Source organism: Petaurus breviceps, unplaced genomic scaffold (assembly GCF_028583685.1).
Source record: "Petaurus breviceps papuanus isolate PSGF00001 unplaced genomic scaffold, PetGlider_PUasm1.0 400, whole genome shotgun sequence".
NCBI classification, from domain to species: domain Eukaryota; kingdom Metazoa; phylum Chordata; class Mammalia; order Diprotodontia; family Petauridae; genus Petaurus; species Petaurus breviceps.
In genome coordinates this window covers 6,871,849-6,881,112 of record NW_027186316.1, presented here as the reverse complement: position 1 = coordinate 6,881,112, position 9,264 = coordinate 6,871,849, and the positions used below count along the sequence as shown (strand labels likewise).

Below are 9,264 nucleotides of genomic sequence, written 5' to 3'. Positions count from 1 at the left end.
CCTACATGTGGCTTGAAATTCTAATACAGAAGCTAAAATACTAAGGGATTGGCCTGAGTCAGGCCTAACCTAGAGCAACCAACCTCAAGTGTCTCCTCTCTCTAATCTTTGGCAGCAAGGGAAGAATTCAAACAAGGTCTCAGTCATTTACTCAAACACTTATGTGATCCAGGGTAAGTCAATGGCTGCTGTTTCCTCAACTATTGTTGAGGATCAAATAAGATAATATTTGTAAAGTTGTGTCCAACCTTTTATGACCCCATATGGAGTTTTCTTGGCAAAGATACTATAGTGGCTTGTCATTTCCTTCTCTAGTGAATTAGGGCAAACAGGGTGAAGTGACGTGCCCAGGGTCAAACAGCTAGAAAGCAGCGGAGGCCACATTTGAACTCAGGTCTTCCTGATTCTAGGCCTAGTGCTCTTGAAATGGACAGGTAGAGAGAAAATGACCCCAAGCCATGCCAATTATTCTGAGCATCAGTTTATTGAGCTGGCCAGCAACAGTCTCCCAAGGAAACCTTAGGAGAGCTGCCCCAACCATAAGGAAAGGGGGAATATTTAAAGTCAAAAACTGCCAAAAATAGGTGTGGGAAACAAAGGTAGTCTTGTGGGAAGTAAAGTTAGTCTGACAATGGTAGATAAGCACATCTGTTGTAGCCAGGCCTTGGTCTGGACAGTTGTATGGTCCTTGCCCTGATGTATTGTGAGACCCAGATGTCCAGGATCATTCTGACATCTTATCAGGAAGTATGGCCAGGTCTGTTTCTCACAAGAGAGGGGCTCCTGGCTAAGCATGTACGAGTTCAGGAAGAATTCAGTAATTTCCAAACTTGTTACATACAGTGGCTTAGTATATGAGGCCATGGGCATTTCACCTTTTATTTGGTCAGACCCTTGAGTCATCAGACTCAAGGTTCGATACTTCGAGGACGTGTAGGGGAGCAGCAGGCAGGGTAAGAGTCAAACAGGGTAAATTTAGGACTCTCAGACAAATTAGGTTGAGCAGCCACCCCTACAAAGTAAGGGGGTGCCGGATCCACACGTAGCCAGCAGGAAGATGTTAATTTAGTATTGGAGGCGTTTAAGAAGGAATATACACCATCCAGGGTACGGAAAGAGCTAGGGCCAGAAAGCGAGGGGGTGCTATAATCCAGGATCCAAGGAGTGGTTAGCCCCCTATCTGGTTTGAAGTCAGGTCGGGGCCATGCCAGAGGGTTAAGTGCAGGGTTGGGACCATTAGGTAACCTGGGGACGGGAACCACCTGTTTCTGAATGTTAAAGAGGCCACCATTATCCCAGCCATAGACATACATTCACAGGCCCCAAGAGTGGCCCAGTTTCCTAGTAGGATCAATAGGATGCTTAACAGTTAGGATCATGGGATTACACCATTTGAGATTACATTTAGAAGGGACAAAGTTACACTGTAAGGTAATCAAGTAGTCCCACACGTTAGGAAGCCAAGTGGCCAGGGTCTCACAACCCCATTTAGCACAATGAAAGTTCCCTGGGTCACAGAGATCAAAGGTAAAAATGGGGACCCCATAGGTGGTCACTTTTCGAATCAGGGCCCCAAAAGGGGAAATGGAGTGTGATTTTACAAACTGGTTTTACAAATTGATATTACAAAGTTTTACAGACTGATGTTACAAATATAGATCCCAAGCACCCCATCATTCCTGATGTTACAAATTGGTATGACAAATTGAGTTTACAAAGTGGTTTTACAAACATAGATCCCAAGCACACCATCATTCCCTGCTTAAACAGATGATACCCAAATTCATTTGGGGACAAGGGTGGTGATCTCAGCTTCCCGAACTGCTTCTCGCTGGGAAGGGGAGCAGACCTGTCCCTGCCTCTCAGGGTACCATTGTTCAAAGGGCGGGGTCAGTAGCCAGTGTCCAGAGCCTGGCCGATGTCAGGTCCAGGGGGTGATGGGTCATGGTCATGGAGAGTGGTTGGTACTCAGCCTGAGATGTCACCTGCAAATGAAAAGTGCTGAGCCTAAAAGACATAAATCTAGCAAAAAATTAAATAAACAAGGGCCAAAAAGAAGAGAAAATTGACCAGAAGTGGGGTGAGTATGGGCTAGTATAATCCATTACTCAGACTATTTCACTGTCCTTTATATTTTCCCATAGACAAGATACCTCATAAGTTTTCATTCTTTTACTAACATAATTGTACCACCTTTAACAAAAGACGTTCCTGACTTGAACCTCACAGCTACATAATAGACATACATCCTTGTTTCACAAAGCTTGTTTATCCTCTGATTATATTCACTCTGGAAGAAAGAGATACTTAAGCAATTGAATCTTTTACATGTTTTTCAGTTAAAAATGTTAACTTTTGCTTAGATAATGGAATAACTACAAATTCAGATCAAAACACCCAGATCTCTTCTGCTTTACAACTCATTACATTAATTTTAGCAATAAATTTATCTTGCAAATGAAAGTTTTAGTAGGCCTTTTAAAATTACACTAGAGATTTAAAATTTCCTCTAGAAGTATTTTCCCCTCCTTTTAGCCTTCTGCGGTTTCTCACTAAAACAATTTAACATTCTTTCACACTCTTTTTCTTCAAACATCTTGAGCATGGCCTCACATTGGCTTTCCAAGTCTCTGGTTGGTCCCACTTCATCTTGAGTAATTGCGGGTACAGGTTCCTATCTTTTATTCCATAACACCATCAACCTGACCCCTTCCAGAAGTTTTCTGTCTCATCTTATCATCTTAGCTTAGTTACAAAATACTAGGAAGTAATAAGAATGTATATGGTTGCATTGACAACATACCCTAAAGGGCAGTCCCTTCATGAGTGCAGACACAGGGATTCAAAAGAAAACAATAACAAACAATTGTCCCTTCCAAAGTCCAAAAGTCTCTTTTCACACTGTTGTCTGGCAGGGGTTACACCATCTGATGGAAGTCCTCTGGTCATTTTCCGTCCATCCATCCTCAGCAGCACATTCCAGGCTCTTTCTCTTCTGCCTTCTTTCATTCACTTCCCTACAAAAGGAACCTTAGAACCAATTTAAATTACCCATCCTGAGCCCTTATCATTCTTACAAAATTAAAATTGGAGTCCTGGTCAATTGTCATGATCACACATTAAAACTAGTTTCTTATATTTTTGCATTAATCCATTAATTCCTCCACCAGCAGGATGGGATTTCACTAAGGGATTCACATTATACTAACAGTTACAACAATTAAAATATTTACTAAGTAGTCCAGAAACTATTCTCCTTTTAACATTAGCTAATTATGAGAAAGCTGAGACAAGTGTGATACTAACTAAATAACAGAATAATATTCCCACAAACCCTTGACCTACTTGTCCTCACATTATTACAAGGAACTAAAGGACCCTGACTTATACAGGAATACCTATGCTAAATCCTAAACCTAATAGCTTTATCTTATAGTAACTTAAGATGTTCCAGAATCAAGTATTTAATAGATTTGTTGTTGTATCTTCAAAACTTTTGATTACTGAAACTTGCCACCAAGAATAGGGACAAAACTGTAATGAGGGAACCATTTTCCCAACTTCAGAATGTCAGTTCTGGGCAAAATGTATACCAAGCTGCAATCTGCATTGAGCCCAGCTCAGAGTCTGCCAGGTGTCACTTGGAGGGTCGAGTCAGGAGAATCCTACCTCAGCTCATTCGGAACAGTCGTTCTCCCGACCTTCCATACCCATACTTCACAGGCCTTCCATATCTGTACCTCATAGGGTCTGGCATCATGGATCCGTGGCTCAGATAGCTTGGATAGCCTTTCTTAATATCCATACCTGGAGTTAGACTCAGAGGAATAGTCAGTTAACAATCCCATCAAATCTTAAATAACAAGCTCCAACAATTCGTTTAAAATATGATTATAATCTCACATTGGTTAAGGAACATCTCTAAAGTGAGCCTCAAATAGCCTGTATTCATTTCTATATTTATTCTTGTTCATAAAAATTAAATCTCCCATCAGGTTTATACATTATTGCTCTAATAGATTTGCATCTACTTCCCAAGATTCCCCATCTTCCTATAACTATGCTTAATCTGATCTCACACTAAATTTCTTTTCTCTCAACTAAAATGTCTCAGATTTAATCCCAACAATTAATTCAGTCAATGGCATTAATACCCAATTACACTTTGAAATACACTGGGATCCCTATGACATATACACAGATATAACTTTTCTACAGTAACTTTATAATCCCAATCTCAGTCCATGGGATAATGATTCAATATTGCATTTGTATTCTTATTTCCTTTTCTTCTCAAATATGATTGAGCTATTAATTATAATATCTAGTTACTAATCTTTTTGTCTTCCTCAATACTTCCTCACACCCTTCTCAATGTACTTAAACCATCTGATAAAAAGGTATCCATACCACTTTTTAGAGACAGGAGGGGCTTGGAAATCCCCATGTGTCCCCAAACCTTCTTATCTTAACATCAATTTACTCTCATTAAGTTGCAATATACCACAAAGATTTACCAGGACTCACATACATAAGGGATTCCCTTTAACATCTTTCCCTTCACAATTTTCTGAGCTCATCCTGGTAAGGCCAATTGTTAGAGATCATTTTTACTCTTTTGTACATAGACTTTGCTGCTTCTCAGTAAGTCAAGCTTATTGTTTAGGAGCTTCATGATTAAAACAGGCTCACTTTCCCAGGCAGTTTTACAACATCACACAGTAGCAGGAGGACTGTTCTGAATGAGCAGAACTAGGCAAAATAAAGTTTTCACAGTTTTAGGTTTTAGCATTAAAACAGTAGCCCAGATAACTTAGTTAACAGTCTTACAATTTCAAACAATCTTAACTGAAACTTCCTTTTAAACAAAGACAGACTTGGAAGCTTATGATTTCCCAAATTACAATATTCCACAACTTTAAGAGAAACTGCTTCTCATACAGCATAGATAGTACAACTGTTTACCAGTAACAACATCATAAACAAGTATCATGTACCTAAATTTGTACTTTGAAATAAAAACAAATGAATTACCAATCTGATGACCTTAAAACTCCAGTTTTGAAGTTATACAGAAGTAAAATTTTCTTGATGCTACACAGCCAATCAACTTATCACTAGAAATTAATTACATTCTGGAATGTCACATAGATGGTGATTGTGGTGATCCATAAACCTTCAAATTAACATAATTACATTCTTAGATGAAGCAAGCTTGAAAACTTCATCCCTATATATATATTTATTTTTCAAGTGGGGGAGGGTAACTCAAATTCCCTACTATTCTTCAGCACTCTCGTTCCTTATCTGACCTGGTGAGAGAGGCTTTAACAAAATCTGCGCAAAATCTTTTTAGCTGTTCTAACTTTCACTCCCATAAATTTCACTTGTGTCCACTCTTTAGAACTTCTTTGAAAGTGAGAGCTTTGATTCTACCAGTCGAGTGAGTGGGACCCTGGTGTCCCCTTCTGTGCCGGAGAGCTCAAAGCTTCACCCCTGATGTGTCTCTTTTACAGATCTATGTATTTTCCTAATTTGCCCCAGTGCCAAATACTATATATATTTAGCATTGAATCAGGAGTGACACTCTTCAAAAATGACTAGAATGCATTCAGTTGCCTTTCAGTTGCATTCTGATACACAAAGCTTTCCTCTTTTAAATGAGGCAGGAAATAGTTAAATGTTCGTCTGCCTGCCTCTTTGACCTGAGGGGAGAAGATGCCCTCCCTTTCTTATCGCCTTCTCCTCACTCTACTTGGCCAGAGTGGAATGAAGAGGAAGGGATTTTTCAAACTTTTAAAAATCTTAAAACTTCTGTTCATACCTTCCAATAGCAAATAACTGATACCTCTCTTAATTTCTTACCCTGCTCCTTCATTTGCTACATGATTAAACTTTCTTGCTTTTCCTAAAGTCTACTCATCCTTCTGTTGGACTTTGATTAAAACCACACATACCTTATTTCTTTTTCTAATTCTGACGTGACACTTCTCCTACACTCTCTGACTTGCATTTACCATCATATAACCTAAACATGACAATATTTGCCTCTCTTTCTCTCTCTCTAGCCTGTATTCAATAGCGGGGGAAAGGAGGAGGAGGGAAAGAGATAACAGCATTCCAAAGAAATGTCCAGCAGTCCAGCTGAAGTTTAAACCTTACTCATTCACACTCAATCACACTCGTTTCCATCCACACTTACATAAAAAGGGCCCACACAGACAGACAAAGGTCGCTGCCTGGACTTGTGATGGACCGGTCCGCACACGACCCAAGATCCCTGGGAATGAGGCAACTGTCCCCTAGGAATCTTGGGAAGTGGCCCTCCTGGTCCCCACCCCAGTCCCGACAGGGCAAAACAAAAGACAAAAGAATACACTGCCTGGACTTGTGATGGACCGGTCCGCACACGACCCAAGATCCCTGGGGATGAGGCAACTGTCCCCTAGGAATCTTGGGAAGTGGCCCTCCTGGTCCCCACCCCAGTCCTGACAGGGAAAAAGAAATGCCTTTAGCGGAGTCCCACTGAAGGCTGTGAGGGTGAACGGACAGCTACACTCACTCACCCCATAGAGTACTCACCAACCACACTTGGATCCGATCCCCCTAACCAGCAGGACTCACAAGCCACTGCCACAAGACCTTACAGCACTTGCTGGGAGTCTACCCAGGCTCTCAAGTCCTTCAATAGCCGGCACACCCATTGCTTGCTACCCTTGAGACCTGGCCTCCACAGCCACCTTCCGGAGGACTTCTTTCCTCCTCCACGAGTCAAACAAGGGCGATCGGCCCATGACAACTCGGAGGGGAGAAAAAGAAAAAGAAGGAGTAAAAGAAAAAAATGAAAAGAAAACAGGATGCTCAGGCAGAGTAAAAAAAAAATGGGTTTAATCCACAACACCTGGCTGCCTTAGGTATCAAGAATCAGAGGGGCTGAAACAAAAGTGATGTCGGGGGCACCTCCCATCTGACTCCTGATACCCAGACCACACTGAGGGATGGGTCGCTTAGTCACAGAGAAAACAGCCAAAGGCTGGTCTCATCTGGGGTGCCAGTGAAATGGACACGTAGAGAAAAAGAACCCAAGCCTAGTCAATTATTCTGAGCATCAGTTTATTGAGCTGGCCAGCAACAGTCTCCCAAGGAAACCTTAGGAGAGCTGCCCCAACCATAAGGAAAGGGGGAATATTTAAAGTCAAAAACCGCCAAAAATAGGTGTGGGAAACAAAGGTAGTCTTGTGGGAAGTAAAGTTAGTCTGACAATGGTAGGTAAGTCTGACAATGGTAGATAAGCACATCCATTGTAGCCAGGCCTTGGTCTGGACAGTTGTATGGTCCTTGCCCTGATTTATTGTGAGACCCAGATGTCCAGGATCATTCTGACATCTTATCAGGAAGTATGGCCAGGTCTGTTTCTCACAAGAGAGGGGCTCCTGGCTAAGCACATATGAGTTCAGGAAGAATTCAGTAATTTTCCAAACTTGTTACATACAGGGGCTTAGTATATGAGGCCATGGGCATTTCACTCTATCAACTGAGCCATCTAGCTGCCTTCACTTGGCATACAGTAGGCACTTAATAAATGCTTGTCCCTTCCTCTCTCTAATCTATTCCTCTACATAGCAGGTAATGATGATCAGAGTGCAGTTCTGATCATGTCACTCCCCTGCTTCCTCACTATCGGTCACCCCCCATATCCAAGCTGTTGCCAAGGCTTGTCTACTCATGTCACTCTCCCTTCCCCCCCTCAAACTCCACTGGCTCCCCATCACCACCAATGCTGTTTGGCATTCAAAACCCTTCATAATTCAGCTACCTCCTACCTCTCCAGTTTTATTTCACATCATCCCCCTCTCACCCAAGTACTACTTTTTGATCCAGTGACATGGCCTCCTTCCTATTCCTCAAATAAAACACTCTATCTCTCAGCTGAGGGCATTTTTCTCTGGCTGTCTTGCATGCTTGGACCACTCATTTTGTTTGCATATTGTCCCTGCTTCCCCCACTAGACCGTGAGCTCAAGAGCAGGGATTACATTTTGTCTTTCTTTGCATCCCCAGTGCTTAGCACAGTGCCTTGACACATAGTAGTGTTGTGCCAAAAGGAGCAAGACAAGAGACCCTGGAGAGTAAAATTTGGAAGTGGATTTTATTTTTCAAGAGACTGTTTGGGGTCAGGCCCAAATCGAACAGTGAGTCTGCACAGACAATGTGTCGGCTTTTAAAGAGACACCATACGGCCAATGGTTAGAAATTACATAAGCAGAAACTTGCAGGTGCCAAGAACAGTAATTGGTCCATACACACCTGTAGCAGCAAACACCCCAGCCTCCCCAGGGTGGCTGCTCACACAGGTTCTTGGATCTGCTTTGATAAAGGAAAGCAACTCAAAATGGGTTAACAAGCTTACTTTAATCAGTCCAATATGTATCGTTTACCTAGTTCAGGGAAAAAAGGTCAGCACCCTGAACTTCAAAGTATACAGACAGAATTATAAAGACAGAAACTGATCAAGTAGACAGCTTTCCAAACTGTCCAGCCATTACATCCATACCAAATCAACATCTGGGTTTCAACATCTGGGTTTTTCAAAGCCGAGGGGCTCTGGACAACAGCTTCCCAAAATCCATATCAAATCACAGAACACTTCTCAAAGTGAGCCCCAAAACAAAGCTACACATCAGGGCTTATATAGCCTTCTCCTGGTTCAGAGAATGTAACAACCTTATTGACCCACTGGCCAATCAAAAAGTATCTACTGAAAAAAAAAGCCTCCCACCCCAGGCTCCAGGTGTCCTTTAGCCTAGAGGCAGGGAAGATCTTTAAAATTTACATTCCCATTACAACACCTTGAAATTCCCCCCAGAGCCAGGTGTCCCTGACCTGGAAGCCTGACCACCTCTGTGGAGGTGGGATGACTGAGTAAGGGCAGAGATCAGGGTGGAAGGGACAGGGAAGAATAGGGTCATGCATGACAGGGAATTTACCCTAGGCTAAAATTCCTACTCATAGATCTGTTGGGGATGGGGTCATGCACAGCAGTAGCAACTTAATAAGTGCTTATTGACTGATTGCCCCCCACACACACCTGAATGGGAACCTATCCACCAGCTGAGCGACCTTAAATATCAGGAGAGTCTCATCTGGTGGGAGTGCCAGACCACTAGAGGTAACCTCTAAAGGGGAGAGAGGTCATCCCAGTGCTAAGGTAAAGTTGTGCCCAACCCTTTATGACCTCATATGGAGTTTTCTTGGCAAAGATGGT

At 42.2% G+C, this 9,264-nt stretch overlaps 1 long non-coding RNA gene across 1 annotated transcript; it reads right to left on the bottom strand.

The window, feature by feature from the left end:
• Window positions 1-465: 465 nt before the first annotated feature.
• On the bottom strand, window positions 466-8,852 carry LOC138171014 (uncharacterized). The gene is made up of 2 exons (XR_011170788.1): window positions 2,804-8,852; window positions 466-1,985 (listed from the first exon to the last, which is right to left on the bottom strand). It is a non-coding gene; the product is annotated as an uncharacterized lncRNA (long non-coding RNA).
• Window positions 8,853-9,264: the final 412 nt, after the last annotated feature.